The following is a 25045-nucleotide window of genomic DNA, read 5'->3' on the forward strand; positions in this document are numbered from 1 at the left end:
GGAGGGACAAGCAGACAAGGGTAGTGACGGAGAGAGACGGGGGCGGGGGGGTGGGGGGGGGGAGTGGAGGGGAAGATGTGCCTGGTGGTGGGATCCCGTTGGAGGTGGCGGAAGATGCGGAGAATGATGTGTTGGACGTGAGGCCCATGGGGTGATAGGTGAGGACGCGGGGAACCCTGTCCCTGTTATGTTGGGGGGGGGTGGGCAGGATGGGGTGAAGGCAGACCTGGTTTCTTCCTCCCCACCCCCCCCATTCCTATCGATGCAGCCCTCACCCACATCTACTTCCTGCACAGCTGCCCTCACCCCATTTCCTCCCCCCCCCCCCCCCACCGACATAACAGGGACAGGGAGCCTCCGCATCCAACACAACATTGTCCACAACCTCCGCCACCTCCAATGGGATTCCGCCACCAGGCACATCTTCCCCCCCATCTCCCCCTCCGCAGGGATCGTTCTCTCCGTGAGTCCCTTATCTGCTCGTCCCGCCCCACCCATCCCCCTCCAGGCACTTATCCCTGCAACCACACTAAGTGTTACACCTGCCCCTGCACCTCTTCCCTCACCACCACCCAGGGCCCTAACCAGTCCTTCCAGGTGAGGCAGCCCTTCACATGAATCTATTGGTGTAATTTATTTCATCTGGATCTCCCAGTGGCCAGCCGTTTTAATTCCACTTCCCATTCCCACACCGACATGTCTGCCCACGACCTCCTCAACTGCCAAGGTGAGGCTAGACACAGATCAGAGGAACAGCACCTCATATTCCACCTTGGTTGTCTCCAACCTGACGGCATGAGCGCAGACTCCTCCAACTTCTGGTAACCACTTCCCTCCGTCCCCCTTTTTGTTTTCCTTTTCCCACCGGCCCCCTTACCCCTTATCTTTCCCCTCCCCCCGCCCTCTCGATCTGCCCATCACCCACACACTCCTCCGTCTGGTTCCCCTCCTCACCTCCTTCCCTTTATTCCATGGTCCACTGTCCTCTCCTATTAGGTTCCATCTTCTTCAGCGCTTTGTCACTTCCACCTGTCACACCCCAGCTTCTTGCATCATTCCCACTCCTCCCTCCCTCACCTGCCTATCACCCCCTCCTCACCGGGATCCGCCTATCACCCGCCAGCTCTCGTTCCACACCTTTCCCCCCACCCTTTCATTCTGGCTTCTCGCCTCTTTCCAGTCCTGATGAAAGGTCTCGACCCAAAACATCGCCTGTCCATTTCCCTCCACAGATGCTGCCTGACCTGCTGAGTTCCTCCAGCATTGTGTGTGTATGTGTGTGTGTGTGTTGCTCCAGATTTCCGGCATCTGCAGTCTCTCTGATATCACTATCACTGTCCATTAATTCTCATTGCACAAGTTCCAATACAGCTTGTATTTATAAATGCTTCATCATTATTAATACATTTTACCCTCCAATGTGGCATAATTTACAGTACAAGGTATAATATTCTTGCAATTGTGATCTACACAGTATGTATAATTTATGTTAATATTAATTTATGTTAACTTATTTTTGTCTTTGTACCGTATTGTGGTGGTGCTGCTGCAAAAAGCCAACTTTCATGGCATTTATGCCCTGTGTACGTTTGCCTATGACAACAACTTGAACTTGAAACCTCTTCCTTGAAAAAATAAACTGGAACTTGAGGCCACCTGGTGCCTGACGCTGGTCCTTACCTTTCGTACTCTGTACTCATCTGTCTTAGTTTTCCCTGCTTGCTTTGCAAATTTCCCTTCAGCCTTTTTGCCTTAAAAGTGTTATCTCTCTTTCATGGTACAGTTCCATGGATATCCTTCGGTAACTTGGTGCTTCTTTTCACCCTAGGCTAATAGAACAAGCATTTGCTTGCCCTCCCTTGCCCTCTCTCGCTCTCTTTCTTTCTTTTGTTCTCTCACTCTTTCTCCCTCTTTTTCCCTCTTTTCCTCATTCTTTTTTTCTCCTCCTCCCCCCCCCCCCCCTCGCCTCCCCCATAGGAAATCCCTCAACCCAAGTACTGTCTCCTCCAAGACTCTTTTCAATAGGATTAAAAACCTTTGGGAAATTACTTTCTTTTATAAAAGGCTATAATGAGCCATCTTACTGTTCCTTTACCTTCTCCATGAACAAGGGATTGTTGTGAAATCCAGTTCAGTTTCTTCGGGGACTGATTTAATCTTGCTTCTTGAAGGTATTGTTCCGTGAGGTTTTATCATAATATCTTGAAGGATTCAGATTGATAGCCCAGAATTTGCATGAACATTTGCAGTGATACTGTCAGGACTCACTGCTACAATGGAGGAAAACTATTGCAACTTTTGGAACATGCAAACATGCAGTTAGCTGCAGGGTTAGCACAGTGGCAGAGCTAATTGAGCTGCTGCCTCACAGCTCCAGCAACCAGGCTTGTTCCGGACCTCTGATGCTGTGTGCGTGGGCTTTGCATGTTTTCCCTGAGACTGTCTCGTCTCTCTCCTCTTGGTGCTCCAGTTTCCACCCACATGTTGGTTGGTAGGTTAACTGGCCACAATAAATGGCCCCTAATATATAGGTGAGCTGTAGTCTGGGGGTGTTGGTGGGAATGTGGGAGAATAAAATTGAATTCGTATAGTGTAAATGGGTGCCTGATGGTTGCCATGAACTTAATAGACCAAAAGACTTGCTTCCATGTTGTATGATTCCAAATACAGAGGCTGCTGTTGGTGATTCTTTGCTCCTCAATAGGGTTGGATGTTTTATAACCTTTTTCAGCCAAATTTTCAGAAGAAACTGAAGGTATTCACATTAATGAAAATCCTGAAGATATTCTGCAGTTTCAAGAGATACGAGACGTTAGTGAGTTTTTAATTTATAATAATCTATACTTACAAGCTAACCATATTATATTATGGTTAATTATGACAACCATACTATGTTAACTAGTTAACCCTGGCCCTAAAAGACAAGTTTAACATATGCAACATGTTACTCCTTAGATAAACATTTCAAAATTCCATGGATATTTCATGACTTATCTTAATGCTGTCTATTCTGTGGTCTTTATTGCATCCCCTGCAAAATGCTTGAAAGATTAAAAATTGTGCCATTTACTTTCTGGTTTGCTATCTGTGAGAACTCTCCAATGTATTGGCTACTCAGCCTGCATAATGAGATCATCATTGCTGGATGCCTGAGATCCCTTTGAACTGACATATACCACCAACTGACATCTGAGAAGGTGGAGTCCAGACCAGAGAGACTGCTGTGGCAATTCGCCTACTGCCAAAACAGGTCTGCAGTGGACGCCATCTCCCTGGCCCTATATTCATCTCTGGAGCATCTGGACAGTAAAGACACCTACGTTAGATTATTGTTTATTGACTACAGCTTTGCCTTTGATACAATAATCCCAAGCAAACTTGTCACCAAACTCCGAGACCTAGGACTCAACACCTCCCTCTGCAACTAGATCCTTGACTTTCTGACCGACAGACCGCAATCAGTGAGGATAGGCAGCAATACCTCCAGCACGATTATTCTCAACACTGGTGCCCCACAAGGCTGCGTCCTAGGCCTTCTACTCTACTCCCTATATACTCATGACTGTGTGGTCAGATTCTGCTCTAACTCCATCTACAAGTTTGCAGATGATACCACCACAGTAGGCCATATCTCAAATAATGATGAGTCGGAGTACAGGAAGGAGATAGAGAGCTTATTGACATGGTGTCATGACAACTGATGAGTCGGAGTACAGGAAGGAGATAGAGAGCTTATTGACATGGTGTCATGACAACAACCTTTCCCTCAGTGTCAGCAAAATAAAAGAGCTGGTCATTGACTTCAGGAAGGGGGGCAGTGCACATGCACCTGTCTACATCAATGGTGCTGAGGTCGAGAAGGTTGTAAGCTTCAAGTTCCTGGGAGTGAACATCACCAACAGCCTGTCCTGGTCCAACCACATAGATGCTACAGCCAAGAAAGCTCAGCAGCACCTCTACTTCCTCAGGATGCTAAAGAAATTTGGCATGTTGCCTTTGACACTCACCAACTTTTACCGATGCACCATGGAAAGCATCCTATCTGGAAGCATCGCTGCTTGGTATGGCAACTGCTCTGCCCAGGACTGCAAGAAACCACAGAGAGTTGTGGACACAGCCCAGCACGTCACGGAAACCAGCCTCCCCTCCATGGACTCTGTCTATACCTCTCGCTGCCTTGGTGAAGCAGCCAGTATAATCAAAGACCCCACCCACCCGGGACATTCTTTCTTCTCCCCTCTCCCATCGGGCAGAAGATACAAAAGCCTGAGGGCACATACCACCAGGCTCAAGGACAGCTTCTATCCTGCTGTTATAAGACTATTGACTCGTTCCCTAATATGATAAGAAGGACTCTTAACGTCACAATCTACCTCGTTATGACCTTCCACCTTAGTGTCTACCTGCACTGCACTTCCCTGTAGCTGTGACACTTTACTCTGCATTCTGTTATTGTTTTTACCCTGTACTACCTCAATGCCCTGTGTAATGAATTGATCTATACGAACGATATGCAAGACAAGTTTTCACTGTACTTCGGTACAAGTGACAATAATAAACCAATACCAGCTCTTAATGGGCTGTGTCCTTTGAGGTCAGTGGTGAACACTATTTACTTTGCCACTGAGTGCAGGGTCTTAATAAACCAATACCAGCTCTTAATGGGCTGTGTCCTTTGAGGTCAGTGGTGAACACTATTTACTTTGCCACTGAGTGCAGGGTCTGGGGAATTAATTTTTTTGTTCCTGCAGTTTTGGCTTTTTTTTTGTGAAGTTTACAAACTGACTGGAGCCACACCACACTTAATCGGGACACGGTGATTGCTATGGACCGATGATTGAAGAGCATACGGAAAGAAGAAGAAGAGAGAATGCATTTATAGAGCACTTTGAATCTCCTTGTATGCTTTATAATCAGGAGATTCTTTTAAAAATTCAATCCATCATTATTATTAGAAAGGTACCAAACAATCAGACTCCAGCAAAATTATGAGCTTCATAAAATGGGTTTTGCAGGTGGTGGTGTAAAGTCTAGTTCTCTTTGTGCTCCACGGTGCCATCCAACAAAGAATTTACACAGTACCCGCAACTAGACATCTATTACATTGGTGTCTGATGCCAGGTTAAGCCAACCCACGGATCAGATCTGAGACTTCCCAGCCAACTGTTTTCTGGGCCTTCAGGAAATATTCCCAAGGAAAAGTGGCACCTGCTTGAAAGCGTTAATATCCTCCTTTTCCAGCACAATGGGCATCTCTCAGGAGCACGCCTCTCAAATGGATGCTGAACCAAAATGTGAGTCACTGACCACCAAATGAGGTGAATCCTTCCATGAGGGCAAGATAATCTCCGGTTTCTTAGTTTATCTGAAACTTTACTTCAGTGGCCAATATGATTACAAATAAAATGTAACAATTCTTTGCAGGCTCCATTGTGAATCAGCTCCTTGAAACACTTCATCCACAATATGACTGAGCCCAGCAGCTGCATCTGCACTTTCTATGCATTCCTCACTGGTGTGAAAAACTGCAGTTACAAGGGACCATGACTGGCAACAGAAGTGTCGAGCTCTTTCGGTGAAGTTGTGGCCAATCTCCAGTTTCAGCAGGAACTGAAGTTTCAGTTCAACCCCCATCTGCTGAGTGGCCCATTCCTCTTCCAATTTCTTTTTTACCTATGTTCCTATCCTGTGCCCGAAAGTTTGACCCTGATTACCATTCAGTCAAAGTGCTTGTTATTTTTTACTTCTTACTTCCTAAGTAAGTTGAGCGATAAATGTTTTGAGTATTTTTGAGGCAACTTCTTCTATGAAATCAGTGTAATGACTTCAGTTTCTTGGTGCAATTAGAGTTGAGAGATTTATTGGAAGTAATTCTGGATGTGTTTGTTGCACCAATAATTGGCGCTATTGGGTGGCGAGATTGTGAAATCTTTTCCAGGTTGTTATCTGTCACAGTGAAATTAACAATACATCTAAGAAACCTGAGACTACTTTTTATATTCCTATTTGAGGAGTCTAACATTAGACGCAAGAGGCAGGATCCTTCTTTTATCTTGGCTGTGATTTCCTTCTGTCATGCAAAATGTTGTCAGAACCTGAATTTGTTTTTATTTGTTCATTTGGCATTAGGTGGTTGCTTTTATCTACAAGTGATGTCATTCTCCATTGCTAGACATTGACCAAATGGAGTATAATTGTGAGAGTAAACCTGTGTGCATTTAGAATTTTTGATGTGAAGTCTCAAATTAACTGTAGATTTGATGAAAAGATCAAAAGTCATCGTGACCAGCCTGCCCTGTTGTGAAGCTCTTTTAAACACAACCCAAATTGCATTCAATTTGTTTGTAACTAAATGATGCATTTCATCTTATTGAGAAGCCCAGGAGAAAGACAAAGGCAGTTTTTCATCAAAGTCTAAAGGACAGAAGAAGAAGAAGCTCAACCAATGGTAATTATGTGATGCCAGTTTTGTGTTTAAGAGTCTGGAGGTCTGTAGAATGCAGGGGGAAAGACAAAGAGATTAATCAAAAGAGAATTTTCATTCTTTATCACTTCAGAAAATATTCTTCCCCTCCTAGGATTTAGATAGACATGGCATGCATGAGTGAAAAATTGGATTTGGACAAGTGTCCTCCAGAAAGGGACTCAACAACTCACTTTTGTAAAGCACCATTAAAACACCTTAAAGTGCTGAGCAAGATTGTTATCAAACAAAATTCAACAGTGGACTATAAAAATGATAGGAAATGTGAGCTTCAGGGAGTATCTTCTAGACAGAGCATCAAAGAGGTTTGGGGAGGGAACTTTACAGTTTAAGGCATAAGCAATTGAACACAGAGCCTCCTCTTTGCAATGACAAATCCATGACGATTCATGGATTGCCCTGAATTATTTTTGTGCATTGGAAATCATTAAGGCTGGCTTTGCTTTCCTATTCGATTGACAATTTCATGTCCTTCTGGGTGAGCACCTGAAGAGACCTGGCCATAGAGTTGTGCTGGCATGCATTTGGACCTGGGCTCATGGTCCTGGAGATAGCCCAAAGACCGAAAAGGATAAAATTCCTGAGCAAATAAACCTCCCAGTTTCTGTCGCTATTTCCACCCTTCCCTTTCCCACCCAGCTCCATCTGCTCATTAACCCCTCATCTGGATATCCCTATCGCTTGCCTCACTCCTCCCCCTCACCTCTTTATACTGGCTATCTCCCCTTTACACTCTCAGTCCTGATGCAGGGTCTCGACCTGAAACGTCAGCTCTCCTTTACATCCACAGATGCGCTGAGTTCCTCCAACAGCTTGTTTTTGCTCCAGTTTCCAGCATCTGCAGTCTCTCAAGTCTCAAAGATTATTCACTTTATCAGTGCTGGATAATCTTCAGACTTCTAACTGAATTCTTATTTCTTGCCCTGCCTTTGGCATTAGGCAAAATTAGGTAGGAGTTCGATGCTGTGAGAGTATCATGGACAAAGAAATCTGAGTAGACTCTCTAACTGACATTTGCAACACAGCTCAATAACACTGCTTCCTTCAGGCACCCAATAGAGGATAGAAGCCAGGAGCAAAATTAATGCTGAAGGATTGCCCTTCCACCAAAATTGTCCCCAGACCAGCTGCTGATGGCAAAAACAGTGGTGAGCATTTTACAGCCAATATCTCTGTAACTTAATTAGCTTGGCAAGTGCAGATATGGAAAAAAATATATATAAAAATGGATGATTGTTGTAAGACAAGTTCGTAAGGTCTCAAAGGGCAAGGACTCTGGACACAGTCTTTGGAGTTAAAATGATTTAGTCACAAAGACAAACGTGGGACAGGATGAATAGGAAGAAACGCACATTCACACACACAGGTGATCACGAACATGGGGGAAATCGCAACAAGGGTGAGATGCACACACACACAACAAACTGGCTACAAACAAATCAAGGAAAGGACAATATGGTGCCCGCCACCCCTTGATGCAATGCAAGCATCGGCTCTATGCTCCTGGCAATCTACTTAGGATGTTCCTAACCCTTGTGGAAGTACACACTCTTACCAATGGTCTCTTCAGCATTATCTCACAATTCCTGGAGCAATCAAAAGAGAGCAAACCACGTACGTGGCATTTTTTGTAGTGCTGGAGGGCTGGGTGGTCCAGCCCAGGTAATTCAAACAATCCAATGGTTCAGGGCCAGGTACAAAGGTGTGTACAGGGACCAATGGTCAAGGGTGTGCACTAATGGGTGGGTGGAGCCAGACCTTGATTGACAGTGATGTGGCTTTCAACCCAGGTGATCAATGGTGTCACGTGACAGCCATGACCCTTCACAACACAATGATGAAAAAGGAATTTAGATTCTGTCAGTTTTGAAAGGATGCAACAGTTAAATGTGGCTGTCAGACAGAGGAAAATTGCAGAAAGCCTTTGCAGATTCTAGAAGACTTGAAAAGGGTTGACTCAGTGAGATATGAAGAGGAGATTTGTGGTTTATATATTAAAAAAAGGCCAGAGAGAACCCTAGGTTCAGGCAGGGGGTCTAATGGCAGATTATGGAGCAGCCCACCACTTGATGGGTGGCTACTGAAGGGGAAGTAAAGCTATGCGAGGTGGTTGCAAGAAGACTTGATTGGCATTGGCTTATTATTGTCACTTGTACCGAGGTACAGTGGAAAACTTGTCTTGCATACCGATCGTACAGGTCAATTCATTGCACAGTGCAATTACATTGAGTTAGTACAGAGTGCATTGAGGTAGTACAGGTAAAAATAGTAACAGTACAGAGTAAAGTGTCACAGCTACAGGGAAGTGCAGTGCAATAAGTTTCAAGGTCACACCAAGGTAGATCAGCCTGACGTGCCTTATTTTGTAGAGTGCCTTTGAAAGCATGACATGCTGTCAACTGGAGCATATTTGAGGAACCATCTCACTTAAGAGAGTGCAGAGGAGATTCACCAAGATGTTGCCCGGACTGGAATATTTCAGTTATGAGGTAGAGCTGTCTGAGACCAAAGGTCATAGGTTTAAGGCGAGGAGCAAGAGGTTTAGAGGGGATCAGGGGAAGAATTATTTAACCCAGAGTGTGGTTGCAATTTGGATCACACTGCTTGAGAAGATGGTGGAGGCAGATACTCTCACAAGATTTAAGAAGCATCTGGATGAGCGTAGAAGGCTCTGGGACCAAGTGTCGAGAACTGGGACCGGTGTAGATAGGTATTTCAGCATGAGCTTGTTTCTGTGCTGTATAACTCTGACTTTATTCTGGCCAATCAGATGCACACATCTTACTTCAAGGCCTATGAATGCTCCCAAGCTTTTCCATTTCACCTCTATAAGCATAAGTGCATATTCTTCCTCTGGTGGGTGGCAACAAAGCATCCTTCATAGCACCTAACCTGTCTGGCATCCACCCATTGGCTCCTCTTCCAGTCAAATGAGCCACGTCACTGGAGAGCCAATCAGTGTAATTTGTGATGCAAATAAGTTACACCAGTCAATGTCAGGGTCCCACATGCCACGAGGGGAAAATATAGAAATTAAGAAGAAAAACTCATTTAAAATTCTTTTTTCGAGACATCTGGATCGTGTTGCTGCCTGACAACTTTGAAGACCTGTTTGGAATAGGCATTCTTTACACCACACCCAGAAATGGGTGCAGATCCATTGACTGCAAACTAATGTTATACGAGGTGTCCACTGTTTGAAATGGCCCTTTGAAACTGACAGTGAAGATACCAACTCAGCACATTGATAGCAAAAGGAAAAGGGTTTGCTTATTCCTTGCACCTGATTGTCTGGTAACAACTGTAATGGAGGGCACTGACAGGGTGAAAAGTGTGCCTCAGATGTCGGTGAGAGTGGGGAGGGTGTTGAATATATGATTCTAATATAAACATCAGCCCAGTTTCGAAAATTTTGTTGCTGGAATAATTGAATTTGCAGTCTAATGAAAGACAACGAATATTAAGTTTATGAACCTAAACACCTCTCCATCAGACATTAGAAATGGTTTTAATTCCTGGAGGTGGTGATCTATATGTGTTCGTAGACTGGTATAAGTGAGAAAAATTATTATCCTTTCTGGTGGACCCTTTAGAGAATATAGTCAGCCGATGCCTCAGATATTTGGTTCGTATTGTCTCTCCTCATTGTTCTTACAAAAATGAATCACTTCCTACCTCTCTGCTTTCAAATTCACCAGCTATGCTTCTGAACATTTTATCAGTTTCTCTATGCCCTTCCAAGGTCTGTTACTATCCTCCACAATATTTATTACATTTACAGGCTTTGTGTCATCTGGAGACATGGAAACATTCCCTGTATCCCAATGTCCAGAACATTAATGATTATCAAAGAGAACAGGGGTTCTAACACCGGTCTTGGGAGACATTGGTATATTCTTACCTTCGGTCTGTAAAGCAATCATTCGTCTCATCTCTCCTCTCTGTCCCTGAGCTAATTTTGTATTCACACTGCCAAACACATAAGAACGTAAGAAACTAGGAGCAGGAGTAGGCCACTCAGTCCTATTCAGTACGATTATGGCTGATATTCCCCAGGCCTCACCTCCTCCATGATCTAGCCTTCAATTCCCCAATCTTTCAAAAAAGTATTTATTATTTCTTTAAATATCCCCAACAATCTACCTCCACAACCCCCCAGACTAGAAAATCCCAGATATTCACCACCCTCTTGTGAGAAGAGGTTCCCATGCACCTCAGTTTGAAATGACTGCCCCCTAGGCTTGGAACTGTGATCCCTCTTTGCAGATTCTCCCATGATTGGGAACATCTTGACATTTGTCCTGACATGCCTGCTCAGGATCTTGTATCTTTCAATTTGACCCTATTTAGCAACTGGGTTCAAGGTTAAACTTCAGTGCGTAGCGCACAAAAATGTTATGCTCTGCGAAAGGTCTTTTCTGAAAATCCTGTGTTTTTACATTTTGTATTGTGCCTGCAGTAGTCCGTGGCTGCTGCAGACACACTATGAAATGTATGAGTGCAGTTTCAGTTGTTGAATGCAAATAGCTCTGATTGGAATCATTGGCCACAACCAGCTCAATTCACCTCAATGTCTTATGAGCTGAATGATATCATAAATGGGATATCAGTACAAAACAGAAACTTCCCATGGTTAAGATGAGACCCTTGAGTCATTTGTGGTTCAAGTTTGTTTCTAACATCATTGTAATCCTTTCCTCATTACAACAATACATGGGGTTCTTAAATAATAACTGAGTACTCCCTCAATGTTTCAAATGTATTTCAGATGTGCTTAACGTTTAATAAGAGATAGAATATTGAATTAAATGTCAGCTACCTTCATTAAGAACTGATAATACACATTGATTCATAACATAACATAGCTCTTTGTCTCCAAGGATAGCAGTTACTGCTTCTAACATTTTCCATTACTTCAGGTTATTTAAGTTCTTTCTTACTAATAATGCCTCACTTATAAGTGGAACAAGTATACTTTGATTCGTGTATCAATTTTTCACCTTAAACAATCTGTTTTGGAAGTGAATTGTTATGCTCCTCAAGTTTCCAAGTTGCTCTAGATCCTGTTGTCATCTCAGATAACCTTCTTCACTATCCACTGTACCACCAATTTTGGTGTCATCTGCAAATTTACAAACCATGTCACCTACATTCTCATCCAAATTAATATACATGACAAACAACAGGGGACCCAATACCAATCCCAGGCCTCCAATCTGATAAACAACCCTCCACTACCACCCTCTGAATTCTACCATAAAGTTAATTTTGCATCCAATTGGCTAGCTCACCCTGGATCCCATGTGATCTAACCTGCCAGACAGTCTACCATGCAGAACCTTGTCAAAGGCCTTGCTAAAGTCCATGCAGACAATGTCTACCATCCTGCCATTGTCAATCCTCAAGGTCATCTCTTCAAAAAACTCGATCACATTCGAGAGACGTGATTTCCCACACACAAAGCCATGCCGCCTGCTTTTCTCCACAGATGCTGCCTGGCCCGCTGAGTTCCTCCAGCATCAGAGTGTCTTTCATCTGACTACCCCTAATCAGTTCTTGCCTTTCCAAATGCAGATAGATCCTGCCCCTCAGAATCCCCACAGTAATTTTCCCACTGCAGATAATAGGCTCACTGGCCCATAGTTCTCTGTAGTCAGTGAAGAATACTCATGAAACTCAACCTTAGAAACTGCAATCCTTTTATAAAACCGTTTTTCAATGAACGCTTGATCTTGTCATTGGAATTGAACGTTGCATGGTTAGAATGGTGGATGAGAGGAATTAAACACCATCGAATGTAAATTGTGGGCTTATTGCAGCTGTAATCTAAAGACATGATAATGTAAATACAGCACCATACTTCTCAGTTAATTTCTTTTTTTCTTTTGATCCTTTTTCCCCCACTTTATTAGTTAGGTAGCTGTTAGTGCAATGTATTAATATGCACATTGAGTCTCAACAATCAAAGGTAGCTCAAGTACCATTTAAGTATGCTAATCTGTGTGAGGAAATTAAGCTTTTCTGATCTACAGAGGTTAGTTTTACTGCAGATACACAACACATGGATTTAGTGAGACCTACTCATTATGGAGAAATGAATGCGGAAGGCAATTTCATACATTGTGGACTATTATTTGAAATTGATATGACATATTCCATCATCTAAAGACTGTTGAGACCTTACAAGTACAAGAAAGTCTGCCGTGTGCCTTGGTTTTTTTTTAACCCTGCCCGTCCTGAGTGTGTGTCAGAACAAATGTAAATTAATCAATATAAATTCTGTGGCTGAGTTTTAACCTGAAATTATAAAAATATAATTCTGACAATAGCCTGGTCTAGCTGACTCATTTACCAGGCCACTTTAGAGTGGAGATAAGGGTTATAGAACATAAAAAAACTACAGCACAATTCAGGCCCTTCAGCCCACAAAGCTGTGCCAAACATGTCCCTACCCTAGAAATTACTAGGCTTACCCATAGCCCTCTATTTTTCTCAGCTCCATGTACCTATCCAAAAGTCTCTTAAAAGACCCTATCATACCTGCCTCCACCACCGTTGCCGGCAGTCCATTCCATGCACTCACCACTCTGAGTAAAAAACGTACACCTTAAACCTCTGTCCTCTTGTGGTCACCATTTCAGCCCTGGGGAAAAGCCTCTGACTATTCACCTGATCAATACCTCTCCTCATCTTATACACCTCTATCAGGTCCCCCCTCATCCTCCGTCGCTCTAAGGAGAAAAGGCCGAGTTCCCTCAACCTGCTTTCATAAGGCATGCTCCGCATTCCAGGCAGCATCCTAGTAAATCTCCTCTGCACCCTTTCTATGGCTTCCACGTCCTTCCTGTAGTGAGGCGACCAGAACTGAACACAGTACTCCAAGTGGGGTCTGACCAGGGACCTATATAGCTGCAATAATACCTCTCGGCTCCTAAATTCAATTCCCCAATTGATGAAGGACAATACACCATATGCTTTCTTAACCACAGAGTCAACCTGCGCAGCCGCTTTGAGCGTCCTATGGACTCGGACCCCAAGATCCCGCTGATCCTCCACACTGCCAAGAGTCCTACCATTAAGACTATATTCTGCCATCATATTTGACCTACCAAAATGAACCACTTCACACTTATCTGGGTTGAACTGCATCTGCCACTTCTCAGCCCAACTTTGCATCCTGCCTATGTCCCTCTGTAACCTCTGACAGCCCTCCAAACTATCCACAACACCCCCAACCTTCGTGTCATCTGCAAACTTACTAACCTACCCCTCCACTTCCTCATCCAGGTCGTTTATAAAAGAGCAAGGGTCCCAGTACAGATCCCTGAGGTACACCACTAGTCACCGACCTCCACGCAGAATACGACCCTGCAACAACCACTCTTTGCCTTCTGTGGGCCAGCCAGTTCTGGATCCACGCTGCAATGTCCCCTTGGATCCCATGCCTCCTTACTTTCTCAATAAGCCTTGCATGGCGTACCTTATCAAACGCTTTGCTGAAATCCATATACACTACATCTACTGCTCTGTCTTCATCTATGTGTTTAGTCACATCCTCAAAAAATTCAATCAGGTTTGTAAGGCAGGACCTGCCCTTGACAAAGCCATGCTGACTATTCCTAATCATATTATACCTCTCCAAATGTTCATAAATCCTGCCTCTCAGGATCTTCTCCATTAGCTTACCAACCACTGAGGTGAGACTCACCGGTCTATAATTCCCTGGGCTATTCCTACTCCCTTTCTTGAATAAGGGAACAACATCCGCAACCCTCCAATCTTCCGGAACCTCTCCCGTCTCCATCGACGATGCAAAGATCATCGTCAGAGGCTCCGCAATCTCCTCCCTCACCTCCCACAGCAGCCTGGGGTACATCTCATCCGGCCCCAGCGACTTATCCAACTTGATGCTTTCCAAAAGCTTCAGCACCTCCTCCTTCCTAATATCTACATGCTCAAGCTTTCCGGCCTGCTGCAAGTCCCCACTACAATCCCCCAGATCTTTTTTTCCATAGTGAATACTGACGTAAAGTATTCATTAAGTACCTCCACCATTTCTTCTGGTTCCATACACACTTTCCCACTGCTGCACTTGATGGGCCCTATTCTTTCGCATCTTATCCTCTTGCTCTTCACGTAGAATGCCTTGAGGTTTTCCTTAATCCGGCCCGCCAAGGCCTTCTCATGCCCCCTTCTGGCTCTCCTAATCTCCTTCTTAAGCTCCTTCCTATTAGCCTTATACTCTTCCAGATCTCTAACGTTACCTAGCTCTCTGTACCTTTTGTAAGCTTTTCTTTTCCTTTTGACTAGATTTATTATAGCCTTCGTACACCACGGTTCCTGTATCCTCTCATGACTCCCCTGTCTCATTGGAACATGCCTATGCAGAACTCCACACAAATATCCCCTGAATATTTGTCACATTTCTTCCGTACTTTTCCCTGAGAACATCTGTTCCCAATTTAATCTTCCAATTTCCTGCCTGAGAGCCTCATAATTCCCTTTACTCCAAGTAAACGCCTTTCTAGTCTGTCTGTTCCTATCTCGCTCCAGTGCTAATGTCAAGGAGATAGAATTATGATCACTATCACCAAAATGTTCGCCCACTGAGAGATCTGACACCTGACCAGGTTTATTTCCCAATACCAAATCAAGAACAGCCTTTCCTCTTGTAGGCCTACCTACATATTGTGTCAAGAATCCTTCCTGAACACACTTAACAAACTCCTCCCCATCTAAACCCCTCACTGTCTGGAGATGCCAATCGATGTTTGGGAAATTAAAATCCCCCATCACAACTCTGCTATTGTCACACCTTTCTAGGATCTGCTTCCCTATCTGCTCCTCAATATCCCTGTTACTATTGGGCGGCCTATAAAGAACACCCAGTAAAGTTATTGACCCCTTCCTGTTCCTAACCTCCACCTTATCTGCATAGTGATCCCTTCACAAGGGATGTCTTTGACTGCTACCAGTCATGAAAGAGGGAATTAAATCCTGTCAGTTCATGATTTAATGAGTCACGACTTTTTGGTTAATAGAGAAGAAACAGATTTTATACCCAAACCAGTATTATGCTGAGTGGGATCAGCAAAGGGCTTGGGTTTCCTTGCACAGCAGCAGAGCATGCCATTCAAATGCAGACCTTAAAAATCCACGGCCCATCATTGCAGGAAGGTCTAATGTCTGATGTCGCTGGTCTGAGATTGTGGGGTCAGCGGGCAGGCAACTTTAAAGGCTGGGGTGATGGACATCTCTGAGGCTGCTTGTGTTTCTTCAGCTCAGCCAGTGATGGGGTGTGAGATGATAGGGAACTGCACTGATAATTATCTCCTCCCACGCTGTTTCCCCCATCCTGCACGGTCCCCTATATAATGGGGCTGGTCAAGAAATTCCAAATTAAATGAAAGCTTCTGTTCTTCAAGGACAGAGGCTGCTACCCTAGCTTGCATCACTGTCCTTTGCAGTGGAGCCCACTTGTATCCATTTGGATGTACCAGCTTTCAGCAGTCCTCTGAATGAACCTGGAAGGGACTAGCTGTTACAAGTGCTCCTCGGTTCTTGATTTCAGCATAAATTGGGCCGAGGATGTGTGGTCTCCCTGTCCATAAAGATTAGTCTGGGTCCCATACCATTTTCTCACCTTTGCCCTCATTTGAATGAATTTGTAAAGCTGCCATTGCGAATACTGCTCCATACAGCAGCTTGGAGCTTTGGGGTGGAGTAAGCTGATAGGGTTGACTGTTTTGATAGGCCTGCAGCAGTGCTTGAAAGGGGACAAAAGGGCAGCATCAAGGGTGAAAGCAAGTACCAGTCTCAACCCGTGGGTGTAAACTTCAGCAGCGCCACATTAATGCCCTTGTTAATGTTTCAGCAAGGACATCAACTGGGGAATCCTTTAAATCTCACGGCACACAAGCCCAGTCAGTATTGAGTTTTCTTTTTACTGAAACTGAGGAGAATTAGCCTGTCTGATTTGTGTTCAAAATGGTGTTGTTGTTGGTTTATTATTGTCACTTGTACCGAGGTACAGTGGAAATCTTGTCCTGCCTGCTGTTCGTACAAATCAATTTAACAATTTTGTGACTGCTTTTACATGTATTTGATAGACAGGAGCAGAAAACCAGTTGTAACCAGGTGAGTAGAGATGAAAACTGCAAGATGATACAGGGCTTGGAAGCAAGTCATCTGACAGCCCGCCCCCATAGAGGCCGGTGGATCTCCGGAATTCTGATTCCAGAGGGTTGTGGAGATCATTTGAAGCGTTTAAATTGGAGGTCGATAAATTATGGAAAGATCAGGGAATTGAGGGCTTTGAGGAACTGGCACAGAAGAGGAGTTGAAACCAGCATAAGTCAGCTGTGATCATATTGAATGGTGGGGCAGGCTTGAGGGGCTGAGTGGTGCCTCCTGCTCCTATTGTTTTCTTGTGATGCTCTCAGCTTTATCCAGCAGGAACTCTAGTGCCAGGATTGAGGTCAGCCTTAAAGTCAAAATTGGCAGGACCCCACTGGTTTGTTGCTCTTCACTGTGTTGGTCATAGGTCCCGCTAATATTTTTAGGAGTGTGATTTTATGGTATGTAAATGGTTCCATGTCTTAGAAAGCCAACAACAAACTCTCGGAATCATTGGGCATCAATATATTTGTATCGTGCTGTCCTCCACAAAGTCACTCCCATTTCTGGCTGGAGACTGGCAAAGGCCCCGAGCTAATTCAAAGCCAATGTCTTTACCCTTGCTTTTAAAACCATCAGCCCAGCAAATTGGTTGTTCTAAGGCAGACAAAGCCAACAGAGTTTTCAGTAATGTCGAAGGACATCATTTTTCAAGGACAATTGTCGGAGATATTTATTATAGTACCATAAAACATTCAACCTGACAGCAATGCAGTAATCATTTGTGCTGGTTCCCAATGTTTCACAAAAAAAACTTGCTTGTACTTTCTCTCAAAAGATTATTTTGACTTTGCAACTTAAATCTGTCAACGTGACATAGATTAACTCAAACCTCAGCTATAAAACTATACCTGGTGTAAGGTAAGCTGAATATTGAGACGGCTGGCAGTAGAGGCAAGAGTTGCTATGGAAACACAAAGAAAGGTACTAGAAGTAAAAACGCCCAGCTGAAAAATTAAAGCAGATCCTTTTAGATTAATCGAATAATGGCTCAAAATAGCTCACTGATTTCTGAAATGACAGCATCACAGAAACAAATGAAATGATATGTCATTCATTGCAGCCACTGGTACTGGAAACTAAAAGGCAATTCAGGACCACAGCATCAATCTACCCCAACTTTAATAAACCATCATTTCACAACAAATCAGGCACTGTACCAATAATTTTTCTGTTAAGGTACCATGAGCACAGAGTCCATTAGGTAGTGCCATTGAAGTCAGCTTTTATTCTAAAGGTTGCTTCCCAGTAAGAGGTGCATAATAACCTGCACCCTTCAGGAGGCATTCATGGCTGGCTGTGCAAGCTGCAGGTTTCAGAGATGCAAAAGCTCAAAGGGGTAATTTTTGTCTCCTAATGGCACAATAGCAGGCTATGAAATATGCAGCACTTTCCTTCCCTTACTTTAAAAGTCTACAAAGGCAAAAGTCTACAATGAGAAAAATAAGTGAGGAAAAATAAATACATTGAAATTAAAAATAAATTAAACTTTTTTGAGGGCCAACTTATTTTGAGGATATAGCATTTCGGTGTCAACAGTGCAATTTCAAATTGCTGCACTTAACCCCTTGCTGCATTGAAAAATAGCTGAAATTAACATATTTTTCCTCGTCTTGTTTCAGATCTTTCATTATTAAAATTTTAATGAGGCCTGGATCCTCTGACATATATCTAGATGTGCCACAGAGTTATTAGTAACTCAAAATTGACACACCTAATTGTGGCAAAAAGCCTTTTAGCGCACCATGTCCCTAAACAAAGCTCATTTATGGACTGTACCCAATCAAGTACATGCTCCTTAGTTGGTCAGAGCTCCACGATATTTCCCCCTCCTGACGTATCTACCACTCAGTTTCCCCTCTTGCCTCCTCATGGATAACCTTCCCCAGCAATATTAAACCAGTATTTTGATTTACGCGAGAGTCTTGCAGCTACTTTCTAAACTCTTTTTGCTCTGAGGAATTGTCCCATTTCTTTTCAAGGCTGCAGCAATCTTTGACTGAAGAAAATAACAAATCACTTTTGCCAGAAAAGACGGAGTTGTTTTCCCTCACACACTTTTTATTTATTTATCAAGGCCTTCTTGAAGAAATGTGACATTGTCACTGACTCTGGGGAATCTCTGGACCGTGACCACTCAAATGGAGGAGGAGCAGTCAGTATGGTGTTGAGTCCATGCATTGGGAACACACAGAAGCCCTGCATAAGGGGCAGAAGGAGTGCACCACCTTACAAGCTAGCCCCCCTACCAACTCTATCAGTCACCACCTGCCTCACCCATGGAAGAGTTGGGGGTTCCCACATTGGCCTCATCAGTCACCTCAGAACTCAGAAACCAGAGTGGAGGTAAATCATCCTCAATCCCAAGGGACTTCCAAAGAAAAAGAACTTTGTTAACACTTGAGCAAGTAACAGGTTAATGTAGAGGACAAGTCATTGTGATAAAGCAAAAAGGGATGGCTTAATTGTACAAGCTAAATATAGAATACAAACTTAATTTGCAGCTCAATTGCAAATAAATATGTTTGGTTTTTTTGAACAAATTAACTTTTGGTATCTTGCTACACTGCAGAATCCAAATTAATGATGTGTGAGTTTCTATAAAATATAAGGGAGAAGGATTTTGTATTTATAACACCTGATTGTGCCAATTTTAAATTCATTAAGGAATTGGTCATCAAGATAAGGAAATACAGTTGTAATGGAGCCTGAAAGAAGTTAGCTGCTGACAGTTATTTTCATCACATTAAATATATACTTGCTCATCAAGATGATGGATAGCAGTGCTCTCAATGCTACACTTCTGTGCTTGAGGCACCCAGAAGTAAATTATTTCATTTTTTGATGGTTGAGCCAATGATATGGCTGGGAAAGGGGAAGAAATCCATTGAGAATATCTATCAGCGTGTAACACAGCATGACCTGGAGGACAGTTTGGTCTGGTCTCCCTCAGTAAACAGTGAACTCCCTCTGCTCGTCACTCCTCCACTACATATACCAACAGATGCAAGTTAGATAAGATATTTATTTATTAGTCACATGTACATGGAAACACACAGTGAAATCCATCTTTTTTGGGTTACTGAGAATGTGCTGGGGGGCAGCCCGCAAGTGTTGCCATTCTTCCGACGCCAACATAGCCTGCCCACAGCTCCTAACCCGTACATCTTTGGAATGTGGGAGGAAACCGGAGCACCTGGAGGAAACCCACGCAGACGCAGGGAGAACGCACAAACTCCTTACAGACAGCTGCGGGAATTGAACCCGGGTCACTGGCACTGTTAATAGCGTTACACTAACCGCTACACTACCATGCCCACCATAAATCTTTCTCCTGATTGGTGATTACAAACCTTCTCTCTGAGAAACCTTTGGAATAGTAGTGTTAACAATGAACTTACAACCAAAGTTCTGGACTGCTGATCCATTGATGTGAGTTAAAGTCCCATTCTGGTGGTTGTGTAATTTAAGTCCAAGAAATTAAATCAATCTGCACTATTTTAAAATAAAGCTATTAACTATAACAATAACCAGAAACCTATTGGATTATTGTAAAGCCCTCTCTGGTTCACTGATGTTCTTCAGGAATGGGAATCTGCCATGCTTACGGGTCTGACATATATCTGATGCCAAGCCCACCAATGTGGTTGACTTACTGGCCTCATCAATTCAGCGGCAATTAGGGTAAGACAATAAATGCTGGCATTACCAGCAATGTAGTTTGAAGCAGCCATGTCTTGGGCTTACTGAATGTCTAGACCATAAAGTGAAACAGAAAACGCTGGAAATACTCTGCACGCCAGGCAACAACACTGAAGAGAGGGACAGAGCTGGTATTTCATGTTGATAACCATTCATCAGAACTCACTAAGTATTTGCTGCATGTTTTGTTTTTTTTACTTAAGATTTGCAGCATCTGCAGTTTTCTTGCTTTCTGATTAAAAGACTTCCAATGTCCCTATCAGTCATAAATATCAAAACATATTCAAGAACTTTTAAAAAATAATCCTGTATATTCAATCATTAACAGCATTTAGAAAGAGTTAAAATTAATTAAAGCTAGGACTGTCAATTAATTTATATTGCTGTGGATGATTAACACAATGGATTTAAGGTGAAATATTTAAGGGGAATCTGAGGGGGAACTACTTCACTCAGGGTGGTGCGAGTGTGGAATGAGCTGCCAGTGGAAGTGGTGGATGCGGGTTCAATTGTAACATTTAAGAGAAGTTTGGATAGGTGCATGGATGAGAGAGGTATGGAGGGCTATGGTCCGGGTGCAGATAGATGGGACTAGGCAGAAAACCAAGCTGGCATGGACTAGATGGGCTGAAGGGCCTGTTTCTGTGCTGCAGTGCTCTATGACTCTATGGAAAGTTAACTGCACGTACTGAGGGGAAAAATCATTGCACTCGAATTTCCAGAAAATAGGCAACCTATCACATAATGGCCTCGCATATTGCATCTGACATTTCCCCCATCCCTCCTCCATCAATCCCTCCAGTGCCCACAACTGGACCCCTGGCTCCTGCTACTGGACTCCTGCTGCCAAAACCCTCTGCCCTGACTCCAGTGCTTCAACTGCCCGGGTTGCTCTCAGGATACAGGAGTGGGGGCAAAACCTGGCTGAGCAGGAAGCAAGCCTTGGCTGTGACCCCTGTTGCCAGGCAATAAGAGAGAGGGTGGCGGGAGAGAGGGAGAAAGAGGTGGGGGGGGGGGGTGAAGAGAGAATATAGAGCTGGGAAGGGGAGAGAAGGGTGGAGGGAGGGAGGAAGCAAGAGTGAATGTGACAGAGAGGGATGCGAGGGAATTGCACTACAGATCAGGGAGAATATCACAGCTGCACAGAGGGCTCATTCAGTGAAGTAATATGGGTAGAGCTCAGAAGTAGGAACGAGGCAATCACTATGATGGGGCTAGACTCTTGGCCTCGTAACAGCCAGTTGGAGATAGAAGAACAGATATGTAGGCTAATTATAGAAAGATGTGAAAATAACAAGGTTGTTGAAGGAGGCAACTTTAATTTCCCCTTTATGGACTGGGACTTCCTTTGTGCCAGAGGATTAGATGGGGCAGGATTTGTTAGGTGCATTCAGGAGGGTTTCTTGAAGGCAGTATGTGATAGTCCAACCAGGAAGGGGCCATGCTGGACCTTGTATTGGGAAATGAGCCTGCCCAGTGATCAGAGTCTCAGTACAAGAGTGTTTTGGGAACAATGATCATAACTCCAGCAGTTTTAAGTCTGGACCTTGGGGGAAGAGTGCTAAACTGAGGGAAGGCTAATTACAACAGTGTTGGGCAGGAACTGGGGAGAGTGGATTGGGTTCAAGTTCAAGTTACTTTATTGCCATTCATCCATGCTATAAAAACACATGGTGGAACGAAATGTCCTTTCCCCCAGACTCACACAACAGAGGACATACATGGAACAGAAGACATACAATAAACACAAACAAACAACAAAAAAATCAAAAAAAATAGTGCAAGTACAAATAGTGCAAAAAAAACAGTATATACAAAACACAAATTTCGTGCAGAGTTAGTGCAAAACCGAGTTGGACAAGAGAAATACAAGCTCAGTCTGTTGTACTCATTGTATAAACATGTTCAGCAGCAGCCAAAGTTCTTATATGCCGTTGTGCAAACCAGAGCTTTTGACATGGCATTTGTCTACCAGGGTATTCAGGAGCCTGACAGCCAGTCATTTAAAAGCCAGCTGATCAGAATTCAGGACCAACATGTTCCTGTGAGGAAGAAAGACAAGGATTTCAAGGTTTGGGAACCTTGGACAAGGAGTGATGTCGCAAATGTAGTCAAAAAGGAAAAGGAAGCATAGATAAGGTTTAGGAAGCTGAAATCTGACAGGGCCCTTGAGGAATATAAAAGAAGCAGGAACTAACAAACAAGGAATCAAGAGAGCTAAAAGGGGTCATGAAATCTCCTTGGCAAGCACGATTAAGGAAAATCGCAGGGCATTTTAGACATACATTAAAAACTTGCGTGCTTGCCTTCATCAGTCAGGGCATTGAGTATAAAAGCATGGAAGATATGTTGCAGCTGTATAAAATTTTGGTTAGGCCACATTTGGAGTATTGCGCAACAAACAATCTGCTGAAGGAACTCAGTGGGTCGAGTAGCATTTGTGGGAGGAAAAGAATTGTCGATTTTTCAGGTTGAAACCATGCATCAGTCCTGATGTTGACAATTCCTTTCCCTCCACAGATGCTGCTCAACCCACTGAGTTCATCCAGCAAATTGTTTGTTGCTCCAGATTCTACCATTTGCAGTCTCTTGTGTCTCCTTTGGAATATTATAAGCAGTTCTGGTTGCCACACTACCAGAAGGATGTGAAGGCTTTAGAGAGGGTTCCGAAAAGGTTCACCAGGTTGCTGCCTGGATAAGAGAGTATTAACTATAAGGGGAGGTTGGACAAACTTGGATTTGTTTTCTCTGGAGTGCTGGAGGCTGAGGGTCGACCTGACAGAAGTATATAAAGTTATGAGAGGGGTAGTGTTGTGAGTGAGAAAACAAATTTGATGTGTCTCAAAAGCAAGGACTCTGAACACAGTCTGGCAGTAAAGGATTTTATTTACAAAAGACAAGCGTGGGAAAATGATAACGGGAATAACACACACATGCGGTCAGTTTATAGCGAGCATGGGAAAATCACACCGGGGGTAAAATACACACACACACACACACACACACACACACACACACACACACACACACACACACACACACACACACACACACTAACGCTCCCAACCCTTAAAACAGTGCACACCTCACCAATGATTTCTCCAGCATTGTTCCACAGTGCTCGGCCTGGAGTGAAGCAGGGTGATCCCTCAAAGATGGCAAAGAGAAAGAGCCGAGCACATGTGGTGCCCTTTATAGTCCTGGGGGGTCCAGCCCAGGTAATTTACAAAGGCCAATGGCCAGGTGTGTGCTGATGGGTGGGGTGAAGCCAAACCTTGATTTGCAGTGGTGTGTCTTCCGATCAGGTAGTGGGCAGTGCTGTCACATGACAGCCCCGGCCCTCCACAATACAGGTACATAGAGACTTTTTTCTAGAATGGAAATGTCAAATACTAGAGGGCATAGATTTAAGGTGAGGGGGGAAAGTTTAAAGGAAATTCACGAGGCAAGTTTTTTTTCCACACAGACAGTGGTAGATGTCTGGAACTGTGCCAGGGGAGGTGGTGGAAGCAGATATGACAGCAAAGTTTAAGAGGCTCTCAGAGAGGCACATCAACAGGCAGGCAGTGTAGGGATATCGATCATGTGCAGGCAGATGGGATTAGTTTAATTTGGCATCATGGTCGGCACAAACATGGTGGGCCATCGGGCCTGTTCCTCTATTGTTCTACGTACAGAGGGAAAGGGGAGAACAGTGAAAAGACCATTCTCAAGGCAATCTTTGACTGAAAACTGGGGCTAAGTTTGATTCTATCACATATGATTTAGAGCAAGTGTCCCTTCCCTCCTCCGTCCATTTCACACCTTTATAATACCTCTCTCTGTCTCCCCTTGTCTCTCTGCCCCTCTCTACCTTCCCTCCCCCTCCTCACTGTCACCCTTCTCTCTCAACTGCACTTTATAATCTTTCCCTCCCCCTCTTCTTTCTCTATCTAACCCCTACCCCCCCAATCCTCTCCCTCCCATTTTCTCAAAAGCTCAGCTTTCTGTTTTGGACCATTCAAAAATATTATAATTGGAACTAGTTATGACTAATTCCTTTAATCACGCAACAAATTTGATTAAAATACTTAAGAACACTTAAAATCACAAGTGAGCCCTTAAAACCATTACATAGATATAATTAACAATTAAATAAATATAAATTAATTAATTTAGCAAAAATAAATTGCCTGTAACTTACCTCCACTAGAGCTGTCCTTGTCTTGTGAACCTATTGGTATTGTTGAAACTCTACAGGTCAAATGCAGAAATCCAGAGTAACTGCTGGGAAACTTAAGGAAGTTAGGGCTTTGGTGCTGACTCCTGTGCAATGCTAGATGCAGTCAGAATGGCAACTATAAGCACCTTTCAACAGTCTGGCACTATAGCAGTTATGTTGCGTATTCATACAGTGCAGAAACAGGCTCGTCAGCCCATTGACACTGCGCTGACCCATTTACACTCATCCCATTTTATTCTCCTCACATACCCATCAATAGATTCTGCACTGGGGACAATTTACAGTGGCTAGTTAACCTATCAACCTGCATGTCTTTGGGATGTGGGTGGAAACCCATGTGGTCACAGGAAGAATGTGCAGACTCCAGATAGATTGTACCTGAGGTCAGAGTTGAACACAGGTCACTGGAGCTGTGAGGCTGCAGTTCTAATTACTTATCTAACTGATCTATTGCAACTTGT

The 25045-nt window shown here is 43.7% G+C and overlaps 1 protein-coding gene across 7 annotated transcripts in view; it reads left to right on the plus strand.

The window, feature by feature from the left end:
* Positions 1-25045, plus strand: part of cadps2 (Ca++-dependent secretion activator 2) — a 537859-nt gene that overhangs the window by 245874 nt on the left and 266940 nt on the right. The gene's annotated exons all lie outside the window — the stretch shown is intronic.

The sequence above is a fragment of the Pristis pectinata genome, chromosome 15 (genome assembly GCF_009764475.1).
Source record: "Pristis pectinata isolate sPriPec2 chromosome 15, sPriPec2.1.pri, whole genome shotgun sequence".
NCBI lineage: Eukaryota > Metazoa > Chordata > Chondrichthyes > Rhinopristiformes > Pristidae > Pristis > Pristis pectinata.